This window comes from Lepidochelys kempii, chromosome 1 (assembly GCF_965140265.1).
Source record: "Lepidochelys kempii isolate rLepKem1 chromosome 1, rLepKem1.hap2, whole genome shotgun sequence".
Classification (NCBI taxonomy): Eukaryota; Metazoa; Chordata; order Testudines; family Cheloniidae; genus Lepidochelys; species Lepidochelys kempii.
The window spans coordinates 285,344,909-285,362,735 of NC_133256.1; the positions used below are offsets into that span (position 1 = coordinate 285,344,909).

At 41.6% G+C, this 17,827-nt stretch overlaps 1 protein-coding gene and 1 long non-coding RNA gene across 9 annotated transcripts in view; one reads left to right on the top strand and one right to left on the bottom strand.

The window, feature by feature from the left end:
- The window catches only part of CNOT2 (CCR4-NOT transcription complex subunit 2), a 151,413-nt gene extending 144,174 nt beyond the window's left edge, over positions 1–7,239 (bottom strand). Inside the window, exon 1 of one of the 5 annotated variants that reach the window (XM_073327795.1) lies at positions 7,058–7,236. The gene's annotated coding sequence lies outside the window, so the exon portion shown is untranslated. Of the gene's footprint in view, positions 1–7,057 lie in introns of all 5 variants that reach the window. The other 4 variants (XM_073327792.1, XM_073327793.1, XM_073327791.1 and 1 more) reach the window with 4 other exon arrangements.
- On the top strand, positions 7,002–15,988 carry LOC140905117 (uncharacterized). Of its 4 annotated transcripts, none has more exons than XR_012156758.1 (4): positions 7,002–7,307; positions 8,079–10,455; positions 14,523–14,750; positions 15,783–15,988. It is a non-coding gene; the product is annotated as an uncharacterized lncRNA (long non-coding RNA). The 4 variants fall into 4 exon arrangements; XR_012156759.1 differs by lacking the exon at positions 7,002–7,307 and having other exon boundaries at positions 7,514–8,241; positions 10,373–10,455; XR_012156756.1 differs by lacking the exon at positions 7,002–7,307 and having other exon boundaries at positions 7,514–10,455.
- The last annotated feature ends 1,839 nt before the right edge of the window (positions 15,989–17,827 follow it).

The window sequence follows — 17,827 nt, forward strand, 5'->3', positions numbered from 1 at the left end:
CAAAGAAAAGGAAAGTACACCAACCTTGTTCCAGTTACTTTACTGACTATGGAATATGCACTTGGTAACTAGCCATTCTGTGGAATTACTTGTAATTTGTGAGAAAACATTTTTTACAACTACAACATAAACAGCTACAAAGGAAGAAATTTCATATAATATATTAATTGTATGGCCTGAAAAGGGGGAACACTAATTACCGTATATATTCGTTCATAAGCCGAATTTTTTTAGTAAAAAAGGGAAGCATCAGAGAAGGGGGGTTGGCTTATGAATGGGTATAGAGAGGGAGAGGTGGGACATAGCCCCTCTCCCCCAACAGAGGGAGCAAGGAGAGGCAGCACAACTAGCAGAGCCAGAAGGGAAGAGGCGGGGCCAGAATCTCTCCGCTTATGGCCACACTGCTCTCCCCCAAGCCTCCAAAGCAGCTGCTGCCGCACTGGCCAGCCTACCAGAGCAGCTCCGGCCAGGCCAGAGACATCCTCCCATGGCCCTCCCCAGATAAGCTGGGAAGGGATGGGACGGGGAGAATGTGGGGGTCCCGGGCTAAGGGTGAGGTCATATGGGGGGTGGTCACAGGAGTTACTCCTCTGACCCCCAACTTCTCCCCCCCCACAAAAATTTCCCCACCAGTTGCTGTCCCAGCCCATCAGTGTAAGCAGCTGGCACGCCGGGACACTTTGTTTACTTATGCTTACCTCTGTGCCTGCGGATGCTCGAGGTAAACAAACCATCTCGGCCCTCCAGCGGCTTATCCAGATGGCCCGGGAGCCAAAGTTTCTTGACCCCTGAATTATAGGGTTGGCTTATGAATGGGTCATAAAAAATTTCCATTTTTACTTATCCATCTTGGGGGGGAGGTCAGCTTATAAATAAACTGGCTTATGATAGAGTATAAAGGAAATAAGAAGAACATTTTGAATAGCTTCATGTGATAAGTAGACACAGACTCTTGACAAAGAAATGACATTATGCACAATTTGGACAGCATTAGGAAAACTTCTTTACCAAAGAATGACATACAAATTCAGACTAACAGTCCATATCTTGAAATGGACTCAATTGCTGTACATAATTAGTCATTCTATTTCAACCAGATACTTAAGTGAAAAACTCCTTGTTAACAGTTACAATCAAATATGCATATTTATATTGCAATAGAAAGTGTCTTAGCAACACTACTACAAAACAACCAGATGCAAACAGAACTGTCACCTACTGACAGTGTACAAGACAGTTTTTTAAGTGCTAATTTTCAACTGTGGACGATTTACCATTATCGGTAACTAATGAAATAGTACTATGGATTTCTACAGAACTTTCCATCCATAAAGCTACAAAGATGGGTATTACCCCAATATTACACATGGGAAACTGAGGTACAAATTAGTTAAGTGACTTACACAAGGTCACACAAATCAGCAGAAGGGCTAGGAATAGAACTCAGGTTTTCTTACTCCCGTTTCCATGTTCTGGACTACTGCCCCGGCAATCATAGTAACATGCAAAGTAATATTTTCCATTTCACTACCCAAGAGAGAGTGTAAGTGTTTTGCACTAATTGTATTAGTAAGCAAACTACAGCTTTTTACAAATAACTTGACTTCAGCAATCAGTTTCATATGCTCTAGTCAACTGGTACCAGAGCTCTAAAAATGTCTCAAGCACACAAACTAATGTCCATGAGCAGACTTTCTGGTGTGATGCAACTTCAGCACATACAAAACACCAGAAAATTGGGGTGCATTAAGAGAAAACAAAAACAAATAAATAAATAAAACAAAAACAAAAAAACAAACAAATGGAAATGGGAACCTGAAAGACTTGAATGAAATTCAGATTATTTACTCTTGGACCGTTATAGCAAATAAATCAGCGAAGGGAAGGGACTGAAAAGATCACAACGCTTAATTATTTTTAAAGGATTCTCAAATAGCTTAGTCCCAAATTTTAACCTATAAATATTATCTGGTGGGGAATGCCCTATACATTTTTATGGTTTTAAGCCTCCCAATCCCTGATTGTGAAATTAAACAACACACCCAACCAGATGGCAGAAGAGGTGAAGTTTAAGTAAAAATCTTATTTTCAAAAGCACCACTGATAAGTAATGAAAAAAACAAACTAGGGAGCTAATAGTAGACAAAGGCTTGATGAACTATACTCCATAGAAATAAGGGGGTTGGGAACAGAAGGGAAACATTTACAAAATGGAAAACAAAAACCAGTAGGCTCTTCAGGCCAGAGCTCATCTTTTTGTTCTGTTTGTACAGGGCCAAGTAGTGCGGTCCTGGCCCATGACTTGAAAACATCGGTAGTACCATAATACCAGTAACAATCTCCACCACCACGTCATTTTCAAGTTTGTAGAAGGCATTATAAACAACTTAGAAATAAAAAACTATGAAAAATATGGTGTCCTTTTACTTGTGCAGCTGTACAGTTTATTTTAAGAGCTGCAGGGCAGGAATTATCTTTATTTTTGTGTACTGTACAGTGCACAGCAGCGTCAGTACTAAGCAACTTATAAAATTATAGCTTGCTAATATTAATAAAACTAGACATACCTAAAAGGTATTAGCAAGAGATGAAATTCAGTGAAACATGACAAAATTTATCAGAAGAATGAAGGATTTTTTTAAAAATTTGCAGCTGTTGATACACTCCACAGCAATAACAGGCTAATGGGGTGGTACTGCACATATTCAGTAATGATGTGTAATTCATTTGTACATTGTTTCAAGCAGCATAACAGTCTTCAAGCTACTGCCTGATATTCTGTCACCGGTTCTCTCTCTACTAAAGCTTGAGACAAGTGCCCATTAAATTTTTTCATATGAGAGGGATAGAGGACAGGTTTACATTAGAAACTTTTGCTGGTAACTTTTGTCAGTTAGGGGGTGTGATTTTTTAAAGGCATTTCTGTCCCAGCAAAAGCTTTATTTTAGATGCAGTTATACCAACAGAAGGTGCCTTTTCCCGCATAGGTTACTTCTTTCAGGGAACTAGTATAACCTATCCCAGCAAAAACAATCTTTTGCTAGCTTAAGATGCATCTATACGAGGAGGATACAGCTATACCGACAAACTTTTCTAGTGTAAATTAGGCGTCATAAGCACTTCCGTCATCAAAAATTTTCAGAGGATACCACCTACCCTTTTACCTGCCTAAGCCTAAAACCTGGCAACCTGTGCATACTTGTAAGACATTTTGGGATCCTTCTTTACAAAAACAATATTAATTTTTCCTTAAATTCAAAAGATATTTTGAGTTAGATTTTACTTCAAAAGGTGTACAAACAAAATAGTACTTTTATTTCAGCAATACTGAATCTCAAAAATAGTTTACATACAAAATTAATTGTAACCACTAATTCAACATAGACATGGCTCTTGTCAACTCTCCCCCTTATATTCCCCACAGTAAAGGGTTAGCAGCATTTTAAAATAGTCTGTGCAATAATTTCACTTTTTAAAGAACACAGATCTTTTAATGTTATAATAAAGCTCAGTGATACGAACTTTGATCTGGACAGACAATATATTTTTTTAAGTTTTCAGAACGTCATCAATACATATCTAGATCCCAATCCTGCAAACACTTATGCAAATTCATAGACCTAAATAAGTCAGCAAGGCTACTTGCACACTTAAAGTTGAGCACACGCATAAGCGTTTCCAGGATCAGAGCCATCGCCAACAGACCAATATAATGCCCTCAATTTTAGTCATATAGTCTTATTTATGGTATAACACAACACTTTGACCTCTACCCAGGAAACTGGAACCAAAACAAGCCAGTCTGATTCTCTGGATACAGTATATTTGAAACATCAGAAGACTTTTCAACTACAAATGCATCTGTAAAATGTCATTGATGACTTTATCAAATGCCTAACACTATTTTAAAAATATATTAAGATTCTGACATAAGCTAATGAAGGCCAGAAGATTCAAGCTTAACTTAATTTTTAATGTCTTGGTTTTTGTCAATATGTATCAAACTGTGTGATTTCTGCATTAATTATAAAAATGACTGACTTATCCTGTATATCTGATGATAAACTGCTTTTTTGTTTGTTTCCCTCTTCTCCCAAATGAAATTCAGTTTTGTTTAGATTAGTACATAGCATATCACTTCTATATGGGCTTAGGCAAGAGCACTGAAAATTTGTCCCTCTATCTAAACTAATATTTGTTTTGTATATTTCTAAATGTGACAAGTGTTTTACCAACAATTAAAGAAAAAGTAGGAACTACCATTTATTCTTTAATTAGCACACAGATCTTCACAAACGAGTAACAGGTTGGATTATAGATTTATTTAAACAGCACTTTAAAACAACAGGGATTCTGCAGTGCTTAAGGCCAAATTCTGTCCTTGAATACTTGTGCACAATTCCTATAGATTTCAGTGAGATTTGCACATGCATTTTTGACAGAAGAATCTAACTACAATTAATATTAGGCTCAATATTTTAGATCAAGTCAGAAAGTCTGATGCAGGTTAAAGGTAAAACGAAAGCAACAGTACATTGTCGGTTTAGTGACTGATACCTGCCTTCAGGGTTGAATGGTAAGTTGAAAAAGTTACAGAATTCTTGAACAGATTAAAGTTGAGTGATGTAAAAAGTATATTTTTCAAATATAAAAATATCTATAAAAATTAAGACTATGATACAATGAACTGATGTACAGAGTATCCTGCACCCATATAAACTGTAATAAATTGGTTAGTCTCTAAGGTGCCACAAGTACTCCTTTTCTTTTTGCGAATACAGACTAACACGGCTGTTCCTCTGAAACCTAAAAATGAAAGTTTCTGATTTCAGATTTAACGTCAAGTACCTGCTTAAATGGCATACCTAACTCTTAACACAAGCTAGAGACAAAGGCCAAGATTTTCAAAAGTCAAGAGTGATTTCTGAGACCTCCATTTTTGTCTGCCAATTGGAGAAACCTTAATGGGCCTGATTTTCAAGTACTAAATACTCACCCTCTTTTTAAAAAAATAAAATAAAATAAAGCAAGCATCTCAAGTTCGGCATTTAGAAACTGAAGTGCCCAAAATCACTAGTCACTTTTAAAATTCTTAGCCAAAGGCATTAGACAAATCTCAGAAAGAAATGACAACAAAACAACACAGATAAGGAGGACCCCCCGCCCATGTTAGCCTTATTATCAGCTTCGGGGGGGGGGGGGTGAAATACTGCCTTCTAATGAATGGTATGCCAGTTCTTGTACTCAAATTCCTTCATAGTTTATAACTTTATAATACCAAAAGGATCTAGCACGTTGAAATCTGGAAGCCTAGCATGTGTCCGCTGGAATTCTCCACACAAACAATTATGATGTTATAAAATAGTGCAGTCCTCAAGAACTGGATCAGGCATGCTTTGATCAACAATAGACTACACTGAAAAATACGATCACAGAAAAAAAAATCAAAGGACGTAGTGCGTAAATCCACTCTCAGGTCCAAATAAAGGAATCTTTGCAATGAAAACCTAAATAATTATATTTGGGTGTTCTGCTCTGCATACATCTTAACAGTTTGAACTGCATCCATGTTTCCAGAAACCTGTCTATTGACTGACGTGACAGCAAGTTTGATAAACTTTAAGCTCCCCTATTGCTGAGTTAAGCCCAGCAGCCAATCACTTCCACCAGATGTTACTGCTGTACAGGCAATATGAATGTTTTGTTCCTTCGTGGACTTAATTCACTTCCCACCCAGGAATCAAAAGGGAGATCTCTACATTTTATATATGAAATAAAAAGCCAATATAACACCACAATTTTGGCAGTAAATTTTTAAAAAAGTAAACACTGCTGATCCACAATGACATAATTATGTGGTGGGTTTTGGACAGAGTACTACAAAATATCTAAACTAAAGTTACAAGTAACTTGAATTAGAATAAAAGTTTAAGTAACAGATGCATCATTTTTTGGTTTGCAAATTTCAATATGTGCACACAGCTACAATTGTAAACACACGAATTAACTCTCCCTTACTGTATCTGCATGTTCCCATTAGCACTGGCTCACACTGAAAGCTGCTTCAAAGCAGAAACACCACCACACACAGGAAGACGAGACATCATCTGACACAGACAGCACTCAGAGGAAGTGGTTCAGTTTGCTTCAAGTTTGTTTAACAAACATTTCTGAGGGAGGATCAGAACCTGTTCCGACATCATCTCAGCCTCCCCCAGAAAGGCTATGGAGAGTACACCAAAAAATAATTAACCCTATTTCACCCCCTCTCTGCACCCAAGGGACACACATAACAGGCCACAAGGCTACACTGATAAACAGCAAAACCCCAGCATCGCCTATAAAGAAAAGCCAGCAGCAGCAGCAGAGTCGGTGGGTGGCAGATTTCGCTCCATCGGTTTCTTAACCCGGAGCCAAAAGGCACATGGGGGGGGGGGGAACAGACGGGGGGACAGACATTACCACCAACTTATATCCTCACACACCTAAGCAAGCCGAATGTACGACGGGGCTGCAGGGTATCAGGAACCACAACTAGGCCACGGGCTTCGGGGAAGAGACACTAGGACACAGGCGGGAGCGGGGCGGAGGAGAGGCAGGAGGCGGACACCGCGGGTGGACGGGGAGGCAGCGGCCAGGGCAAGGGGCAGCGAGCAGCAAGGGACGCCGGGGCCGTGTGAAGTGCCACAGAGGATGAGGAGGCCCCAGGGTGCGGGCCCGGGCTCTGCCGCCTCCCGCGGTGACGGCCTTTCCCTCCCCGCACAGCGGGGCTCGGGCGCCGCCGCCGCGGCCGGAGATGGCGGAGGAGGCCGGGGCCGCTGCCTGGGCTAGGCCTAAGGGCTCCGCTCCCGACTCAGACGTTGCGCGTCCCCCCCTCTCTCTCCCTCGGAGACAAAAGCAAACGGAAACCCGGCTGGCTGCGGCCGGGCCCAGGGACCCCGGAGCCGGGCCCGGGCCGCCAGGGGCCCCGCCGCCAGCGCCTGCGGGCCCGGTTGGGAGGCAGCGGGCAGAGCGCGCCGCGGGGAGGGGGCCAGAAAATAATGGGGGCCGAACTCACCGCATGAATTTTCTTGTCCCGCGGATCCAAGATGGCTGAGTATCCAGCACGGAGGATGCTGGGGGAGCGACCTTTACCCTCTGACCCGCCCGCCGCCGCCGCCGCCGCCCGGCCTGGCAACCGGAACCAGGGCGAGACGGCGAGGGTGGCGCGTCCAGGCCCGGCTCTGCGGCGAGGAGAGCGGCTCGCTCGGCTCCCTCCGCCTCCCGGGAAAGGCCCGGCCCCGCGATAAGAGCTGCTGCTGCTGCTGGTGCCTCACGCCTTCCTTCCCCTCGGGCCAGCCCGGCTCCTGGGCCTCGCTGTCTCCGCGCTTAACCCCGGCGGGAGGCCAGGGCGCTGCGGCAGCAGGGAGCCGGGCCTGCGACAGGCAGCGGCCTCCCCCGCGGGAGAGAGCTGGAGGGGAACGGGAGCCCTGGAGACAGCGGGGCCCTAATTAGTGATCCCCTAACGTGAGGGGGCAGCAGCTCGGTCACACACACTGCACAGGAGGGGGCGGATATGGGGTCTGATACTCCCCTGGGGCGGAGGGAGCAGCTCCCTTAAACACCCGCTCCCTGGTAGAGAATGGGGCGGGGAGGGGTATTAGGATTGTTACCTTTCCACCCACTTCCCTTTCCCAAGGAGACAGGGGGCAGCAGCTCTGTTACAGACACACACACACATATAGGGGGTAGCCGGGCAGCAGCTGTGAGGGCTCCTGCTCTATGCTAGAAAATTAGATGGATCCAGCTACATCACGAGGGGGTGTGAAAAATCCACACCCCTGAGTGACAGCTAAGCTGATCTAAGTCCCTGTGTAGACAACACTAGTGAGATAGAAGAATTTTTCTGTCCTCCTAGCTGCGGCCTCTCAGGGAGGTGGATTATCTATGCCAATGGGAAAACCCCTTTTATTGGCATAGATATGTCTACACTGAGGGCATGTCTGCACTACAAAATTAAGTCAACCTAACTTATGGCGGCATACAGCTGTGACAGTAATTACATCACTTGTGCATCACTTTGCTCCTTGTGTTGGCAGTGCGCATCCTCACCAGGAGCACTTGTACAGATTGTACTGTCACTGCGAGGAATTTTGGGACAGCTTCTGAAAGCCAGTAACAGTCAATGTAAGCAACACAGTGTGTACACTGACACTGCTTTGATATAACTACATCAATATTGACTCTACACCTCACATGGAGGTAAGTTGCCATAGGGCAGTTACGGCAGGAGCGAAATTTTAGTGTAAACACAGGTTGACATAAACTGACTTGCTAACTTTGTAGTGTGGACCAGGTCTCTTAACACTACAACAGTGCAGCTCCACTGCTGTATAGACAAGCCCTGAGGTGGGGGTAGGAGGGCAGAAGTTCCTAGGGTATGCCTACATGGGTTAAAAGACCCATGGCTGGCCCAGGTCAGCTGACTTGGGCTTGCCTGGCTCAGGTTGTGGGGCTAAAAATGGCTGTGTAGAGGTTCAGGCTTGGGCTCCAGCCATAACTCTTTTCAGAGTAGCAGCCGTGTTAGTCTGTCTTTGCAAAAAGAAAAGGAGTACTTGTGGCACCTTAGAGACTAACCAGCCATAACTCTGGGACCCTGTGAGGATGGAGGGTCCCAGAACTCGGGCTCCAGCCCGAGCATTTACACAGCTATATTTTAGCCCCAGAACCTGAGCCCTGTGAGCCCAAGTAAACTGACCTGCACTTGTCACAGGCTTTTTATCCCAGTGTAGACATAGCCTTAGACACCCACACACCCTTTGGAATTGGTGGGGGTAGGAGGGCAGCTGCTCTGTTAAATACACTTCCTAGGAAAGAATGAGGGTGGGTGGGGCAGCAAGTCTGACACACAATGAGGAGACTTGGTCAAATTGTAGGATTGGGGCTTTAGCGAAAAAATTTAGATTAATGAAACATTAAGGTTACATATTTGAACAAAGTCAAGGAATGCAAAAAGTAAGGTTCTCACAGAAACATGAACTCTGTTTTGCACATAGTGTGTATTTAGTAGCCTAACCAGTAATCACAAATCTGTATGCACAATGTGAGCAAGTTAATGTTAATTCAAGAACCTTAACTGCTGTATTCCTTTGCTTTGTGTGTTTAATTGTAGAACATTAACGTTGCAAGTACATAGCTTTTGTGTATTTGCCTTCTTTGTTTGTTTTCTTTAAGAAAAGGAAAGTTGTTAGCGTTTTAATGGTTTGTAATAAACTCTGAAGTAGATAAATAGTCCACAATTTACTGTGATGAATGGGGTGAGTTCACACCTTTGCTCCTGTACTTTGCTCCTGTTGTTATTGGCTGAGTACAGTTTTCTGCAAGGATGAGGCCTGTTCTGCACACAAAACTACCAGTTTAATAAAAGGGTATTTTAAACCAATTAAGTTATATTGCTGCAAAACCCTGTGTGGACTCTCTTACTTCAGTTTAAACCTGGCATATATCAGTTTAGCTTGCAGCTGTAAGATTTTGTCAACATACAAACTTGCACTGATTTGGCTAAAAGTGTGTTTGTAAACCTATTTCAGCTAGACTGGTACAAGTTTGTATGTAAACAGTCCTTTTTCTGTTTCAGAGTGGCTTATTTCATAATGTAAATTGATATAAGCCAATTTTAAATCAATATAAGAGTGTGTCTATATGACAGAGGCTGGTGTACACTACTAACTTATGTCAGTATAACTATGTCACTCAGGGATGTGGAAAACAATGTAGGTATACTCACCTAACCCCCTCGTAAATAGCACTGTGTTGACAGGGCTTCTCTCATTGACATAGCTACCTATGCCAACAGGAGAAGCTCTCCCATTGGCATAGGTAGCATCTTCACTAAGCGCTACAATGGTGCAGTGCTGTAAGTGTAGACAAGCCCAGAGACTATACAAGCTTAGCTGTGGCAGCATAGCTCTGTAATGTAGATGTAGCCTTCACCAATAGAAGGGGGTTTTCTGTTGGTTGTAGAAACATCACCTCCTCAAACAAAGTTAGCTATGTTAATAGAAACTCTCTTTTGTCAATATAGCTGTGTCTCCACTGGGAGATATATCAGCATAGCTACATCAGTCACAGGTGTGGGTTTTCTTTTCACACCCCTGACCAACAAACCTATGCCAATATAACTTTTCAGTGTAGATCAGGCCTGAGTGACTGGTAATGCACAAAGTGTGGCACCAGTAGCGTGTGAACAATACAATCTGGCATATACTACTGCATAGAGAGCTAGGAGGAAGAATTGCCCAAACTAGTTACAAAGGCACAGTTGGGGAATCAGATTTACTTTGCAAGAAAACCAGCAAGACCAGTAACAGAGGACTATCATTTGCTATCCTAGGTCATAAACAAAAGTGAAATGTTGTTGGTTGCAGTGTTGTAGCCATGTTGGTCCCAGGATATGACAGAGACAAGGTAGGTGAGGTAATATCTTTTTATTGGATTAACTTCTGTTGGTGGAAGGTACAAGCTTTCAAGCTATACCGAGCTCTTCAGTTCTGGGGAAGGAAGCAGTATCATTGTTGGCTGCCAGACTTAAAAACCATTTGTTAACCAAAGCCAACAAAGTCAGGGCATGTCTACACTACAAAATTATGTCAACCAGAGTTACGTCGGCATACAGCCATTGCAATAATTAAATCGCTTTTGCATATCCGCACTATGCTCCTTGTGTCAGCAGTGCGCGTCCTCACCAGGAGCACTTGTACCAACTGTACTGTCAGTGTGGGGCATACTGAAAGCCAGTAACAGTTGATGTAAGTAACGAAGTGTCTGCACTGACACTGTGTCAACCTAACTACATTGGCGTTGACTCTATGCCTCTCTTGGAGGTGGAGTTATTAAGTCAGCCTAGCGGGGCAGTTATGTCGCGGGGAGCGAAATGTTAGCTAACACTTAGGTCTGGTCTACACTACAAAGCCATATTGGTATAACTATGTTGCTTGGGTGTGTGAAAAATCCTCACCCCTGAGTAACTTAATTTTACTGACCTAACCACCCATGTAGGCAGCGCTGTCGGCAGGATAGCTTCTCCCATCGACATAACTGCTGCCTCTCAGGGAGGTGGATTAACTACACCTATGGGAGAGCTCTCTCCTGTCAGTTTAGAGCATCTTCATTAAAGTGTTTCAGCAGCACAGCTGCATGAGCGCAGCTGTGCCAATAAGTGTTTTAAGTGCAGACTTGCCCTTACGTAGTTAGGTCGACGTAAGCTGCCTTGCAGTGAGTGACCTTGTAGTGTAGATCAGGCGTCAGTTAACAGATGTAGTTTAGAGGGGGCCGTTTCACTTTCCTGTCTGCAGATTATCCCAGCAGCTGTCAGGAAAAAACAAATAGTTCATTTGCTTATAATGTGTTAAACTTTATTCACACTTAGAAGAAAACATTCAGCAAAAGAATTTTCTCATTATAAATATTGTCTACTAAATTTTACCGTCTCTCCAAAACACAAGTTTTTGGAGCATGTCAGAAGTGTGTGTTAGTGACCTTTATTCTTGAGATCCCCTCTCTCACTGAAAGTTGAACTAAAATATAGATAAGGCCCCCACCCAGATGCCCATGGTTTTCAGTGGATCTGTATTTTCCACAATGGAATTGGTAAAGGTGTTTTTTCCTTCTCCCCAAATGTCATCATAGAAGAAGGTATGATCCCACCATCTTAGTAGTATTAAAAAACCCAGCATATACATATTTGTCTATTACTTCTCTTCAGTGTCTGACTTAGTGTAAAGTAAGTCAAATCATCAGGCCAAATGTCAAGTTAATGGAACTCTGTCCATTGTAAAAAATAATAGGACCTACAATAAAAAATAAAATGAAAGATTTTACAAGAAATATTATGCTGCAGATACACTGTATAAAGAAAAAGAGGTCAGCAAAACAAGACCTGTAAAATAATATCGGTTATAGAAAATTAGGACTGTAGACAGATTATATTATTTCTCAAGGGAAAAAGGAAGGCTGAGGGTGCAGACAAATTTATCTTCCAAAGGAGAGAAAATATTAGAAATGTTCAAGCTCACACAAAAGGAGGTTATAATGGCATTTCAAAGAATGGTTGGTTAGACACAGACTAGATCTGGGAACCACCCCAGAATTGTGGCAGTGGGCGTAAAGAAGGTATGGGAACCTTAGGAAGAATCATATGTCTTGCTCATGGTCAATAATATGTGATTATTGTCTTGCTCATGGTCTTCGGAGAGCTGCTTGGTCGTACATTCACTAGTCAAAACGTTCTGGACATCATAAAGGAACCCCGATCCAAGATTTGTGAATCTGACCCATGCCCTTCCTGGTCTGTGAGAGTCATGAACAACTGGTGTGACTGTGACTCCTAACGAAAATAGCCAATGCCTTGTTCAGAGAGGAATCTTCCCTTTCACATTTAAACACGCAATAGTTCAATCAACACTGAACAAACCTACCCTGGATACTTCAGTTCTAGCCAACTGTCGCTATGATGTGGCTTACTTCATATACTAAAGGCACTGATTTTTGCTAAGAAGTATTCAGGAGCCAATAGTGGGGTAGAGGATGGGTTGCCATCCAACTATCAACTTAAAAAACTTCTTTATAAAGCAAAGGGTTCAAGATCAGACCGAACATTTCAGCAAAGACCAGAGCAAGTAGTTAGTCTACACTGGCAACAGCAAAAAAGAGAAGACTGGGATTAATAATGTATTTATATTTTCTGTTACATTTCTCACCCTATTTTTATAATTTTGATATCAATAAATATTTGTGCTGGTTATGAGCAGTCATCTTCCAAGGTTCTGTACTCTGGCGTCCCTTCTGCTGAATGTCAAAATAAATGCAGAGAAATTCTAAAGTGGTGGAAACTTCATAGACTTCTTTGTGCCCATGAATTGCATATAATCGTGCAAACATCTGTAAACATATTCAGTTGCTAGTCTATCCCAAAATCAACATTGAAGCATGCAGCATTCACATCTTCTGAATGCGAGATGCAGTTTAGTAGCCTTTTAAGACAGCATTCTAATCTTGCTGTGACTAACTTCAGAGACCAGCAAATCAACATACAAGACTGGGAGCATACAACTCACAGAAAGCTTCTTTGTGTGGTCTCTCAGAATTTTATCATTATTTTATGCCAGAAGCCTAAATGCTGATTTGGGGGCATGTGATCACCCAGTAATACTCTTGGATCCCTTGGTGATGTTGAGCTCTCACATCACAGCAGCCAGAAGTAACGCTTTCTACCATCTCCTCCTGTTGGCTAGAAGACACCATTGCATCCTGGCAGACAAAGACTTGGCCTCAGTTATTCATGCCTTCATCACCTCTTGGCTGGACTACAGCAATGCAATACTGTGACCCAGGGATCCCTTGGTGCCAACTGGCAGAGGGCACAGGGGATGCACAAAGTTTTACAGGATCCCCTGGGTTGGATATCTGCATAATAGTTCATGTAAAGGCGGCTTGTGAAATCTCTACCTAGAGCCAGTAGCCCTCTGGTCATCATAGTCATTGGAAAATGTATGGAGTTGTGTATCTATATTTAAGGAGTTGTGTATCTATACTGAAAATTATGCTCTTAAAGTGTTGGAGTTAAGGCAGGTCACCAGGAGGTGACATCTCTTAGAGATATTCCCCTCAAGCAGGAGGTAACTGACACCTGTTTCCCTTTCTGGCCATTTGTCAACTGTATGCCTCACACTTTGTGTCTATTTGTACACTGAGCAGGTGCCAATTGAGACATTGTGAAATCTACAAGAAAGGAAATCTACAGGGTGAAACAAATAGCAAGGGGGTGTCTTCTTTATGAATAAAGACAAAGGATTGGTCTGGTGTATCTTGGAGTGCAAAGAAATTGTCAGGACCCTCGCTACAGGGCCTGGGTCAAGCCTGGGGCCTGGATTTGTGGGGACATTGTCCCAGTTCAGTCTAGAGGGTCTAAGCCCAAACCAGCAGTCTGTATTAGTGTCAAGCCATATGATCAGGTTGGAGTCAAGTCAAGCCACACCAGATCAGAGCCATGTGAGTCAGCCAAAGTAGGATTAGTGAAACAGAGGCAGGGTGAGAATGCAGGAGCAGAGGACTAGGAACCAGAAGCCAGATTAGGTATCAGAAGCAGGATCAGCCAGGAGCAATACAATGTATCAGGAGTGAATTGGATGCCTCCAGATGTTCCTCTCTTAGGCTTTAAATAACATGCTTCAGCCAACTAGTGAATGCAATAGGCTCTCCCAGTCAGCATCTCTGTAGTTCAGTGGTGCTTGGTCCCACAGGACTCACAGTCAGTCAGTTGCTGCTCTGTCAAAGTTGTTGGGTGGTGGTGTGGATACAGCAGATGCTCAGGGACTATCTGACCTAGGCCCTAGCCCTGTGGATCGTCACAGAGACATCCCTTGTTTTTGAAGTCCAGGCTGTAGATTCTGAGTTACGATTTTATTTTTTATGTAACCATTTGTTTCCAATGTATTTTTTTACCATGCTCAGGCAATAATGTTCTCTGTTTCCCTCTTTTCAAGGGCCTTCCACCTCCACAGGATAAATCATGTCACCTGAAGCCTGGGTGCCTGAACCACCTTACTGTGGGGAAGAGAAAGAGTCTAGGATGAGCTAATGGGAGACCTGCTTGATTAAACAAATTCCAGGTTCCAACTCAACCACCAAAAGGATAAGGATATTTGCAGGGAAGAAAGACACAGAGGCTGCACAGCATGAGGAGAGACTGGCAGATACATTCTTGGAGAGAGGTCAGCTGGTCTGCATTACTGGTTGTTGCAGCTTGTAAATACCTATGTGAAATAAAATGTTGGATTTGTACAGAAGGCAAGAGTAACAAATTTTATTATAGGTAGTGGTAAAAGTGGCACAGACTTTAATGAATTTCATCAAATACCTAATCTCAAAGTTTCATAATAAACATATACAAACTGCCATCACAGTAATCCATAACCTGTAAATGGCAGCACATTGCCAGTATGGATAACATGCATAATGTATGTTATCGAAGTATTTACAGAATTCATGATATACAATACCTACACATTTACAAGAAGGATCACACACACAACCACTTCAAATACCATTTCATTACCCCTCATGAATGGGACCAGGCATACCCATTATATTATTGAGCTCTTATTATTCTAAGGATCTCAGATTTCCATTGCATGAGTAACCACTGTCTGGTTGTGTGTACTGGTTCAGCTGTCAGCAGTGTCCTGATTCCATTCCTGATGAAAAGGTTCCCCCTTCTCTTTGCAAACATTGTGTAGGGCACAGCAATCCTCAATATTGTGGACTTCATTAATGACACTGGATTCCAAATGATTTTGAAGGCTGTGCCAGCAGCCTTTTAATCTGCCAAATGCACATTCCACCATCTTCATACAGCTAGCATGTAGCTGAACCTTTTGTTGACAGGTCCTCTGAAATCAGGATATGGTTTCATAACCCATGTCAACAGGGGCTTTTAGAATTATAATAGGAACAGTTACTCCATTTATAACATTGTCATTTTGTGGGAATAATCTCACAGCTTCTCTATGAAGGTAAACAAGCTCAAAAGAAAAAGGAAAGAGACAGCTGAAAAGGCAAATCCATCAGCATCAACAGCTGTAAATATAAGCCCAGTAAATATATTTTGCTTATTGGTCTGGTTATTTTATGAGGTTTTGTAGTTTAAGCAAATACATAGGTGTGGGTGAGAGAGATGGTAAAGTTAAGTTTCGTAAAATGTTTATTTGATGCTAAATTGGAACATCTCTGTTTTTCTTAATCAGGCTTGGGCAGCTCTCCTGACAATGCTATAGTCAGAGCTACAGGGACACCTCCACCAGAACTGCCAAAGAACCAGAAATCTGCTCTTAGACCTTTCACAACAATGGCTGATGGCTGGTGAAGCACTGTACACTTTGTATTCTGTTGTAATTGAAATCAATATATTTGAAAATGTAAAAAACATCAAAAATATTTGAATAAATCATATTCTGTTATTGTTTAATAGCACAATTAATTGTGATTAATTTTTATAATTGCTTGACAGCCCTACTGATTATACATAATATGACACTACATAATAATATACTACCCTTTGTATTTAAATAGTCGCATACCACCAATCTTATGAATTTAAGAAAATAAACACATTTTTATGTAATATTTTAAATTATGAAATGCCTTTACATACAACAGATTAAATGAGAACTGAATATTTCCCAGGGTAAAGTTCAAATAATTTTGCTAAGTGTAGATTCTGGAATCTAATTAAGCACTAACTTAAACTTTTTAAGATCAGGGCGTCAGATTCACTATTGGCAGTCTCAAGCATTCAAAAATCAGAAGTCACGTTCTTCAAAAGCACAAGATTAAAAAAAGGATCTTTTTTCTGCTCTTTAGATTTTGTTCCTTTCAGATGAACTTGGGTCACAAGCTCAACCTTTTTTCCCCCACAACCATGAGGCCTGGAAACTTCCCTTAAAAAAAAAAAAAGAAGAAGAAAGTAAGTTGAGTTTCTCATGAATTCACAACATGCAAGGAGCTGGACTTTAAGAAAAACACCCAACATCATGAGACTTATGATAAAATCCTGAGAGTTAGCAACAGCAAACTCATTCAGAGGAAAGGGCCAGGTCCCATACTTAATTACGGTCTCTGAGCTGGAATGTAAATTCAGACTTCATCCTCCAGTCAGTCCACTGTGGGAGTTGCTGAGATGTTTACACAGAGATCAAGAAAATACAACTTTTGTAACTATACTCTGATACTGCAATGGGTTCTTTGTGATCTGACCTCTGTGCCTATTGTAGAGCCTCATCTGCCACTGCAGAGTTCACTGCAGGATCAGTACCTTAGCTGACACGTTAAACCTGTTTCTCCTCATTCCAATGTCACATTGTACAAAACTTATAATGTTGCTTTAACATCCAAGATATTTCCATATTTAAATTTACTGTATTCACTGCAGTTAAAGGATCAGATGCCCAGTCCTGTATTTTCTAAGCCAGAATCCCCAAGTGAGTTTTGCCTGAATTATAATTAGGCCCATAGAATTTAACTTTTTCATGTTTAAAACTAATTTTCATTCTTTAAAGTATATTCATTGTAAGAGTACACAGGATGCTCATTTCCTCTTGTAACTAAACCAAAGAAACATTTAGTGTAACAGCGAATTGCATTTCCAGTTTTCACTATATAGATGCAGTATCATGTACTGTCAAGACCGCATATATTTCATAAGCAAATATGTTCTGCGTTTTTTATATGATGTTTTTGTTTTTTTAAGTTATGTAAGCTTGGATACTAAATTATAGGTTTTATTTACCCAAGTGGGAGTCTTGAATAGTTTGTGACCTGCACTTATTGAAGGTGCTTTTTAAAAACACAAGAGACTGTTCAACTGCCAAATTTAGGCTAGAGTATAGTATATCTTCAGGTCTTGGGTCCCAATCCTGCAAACATGCATAATGGGACTGTTTGTATGAGTAAAGTTATGCACATGCATACATGTTTGTGAGATCAGGGCCTTATTTTAGAAAAGTATGCTACAGCATATCAGCTTTCAAGTTAAGGCAGAGAAATTGCTTTATCTATTCCACAGTAGATCATTTTGTGGCCTAGACAACAAAGCTATATATTAAATATCATTGTGGCATAGGAGAAGGGGAGGAATTCATACCTTAAGGAGACTTTTTTTTCCCAATACAATGACACTAGAGAGTACTGCATATAGTCCTTATATGCATCTGAAATTGTGAGCTCTTTGAGGCAGGGACCATGAGTTGTATTGTGTTGGTTAACACATAAATAATAATGTAGTCAGAATAGA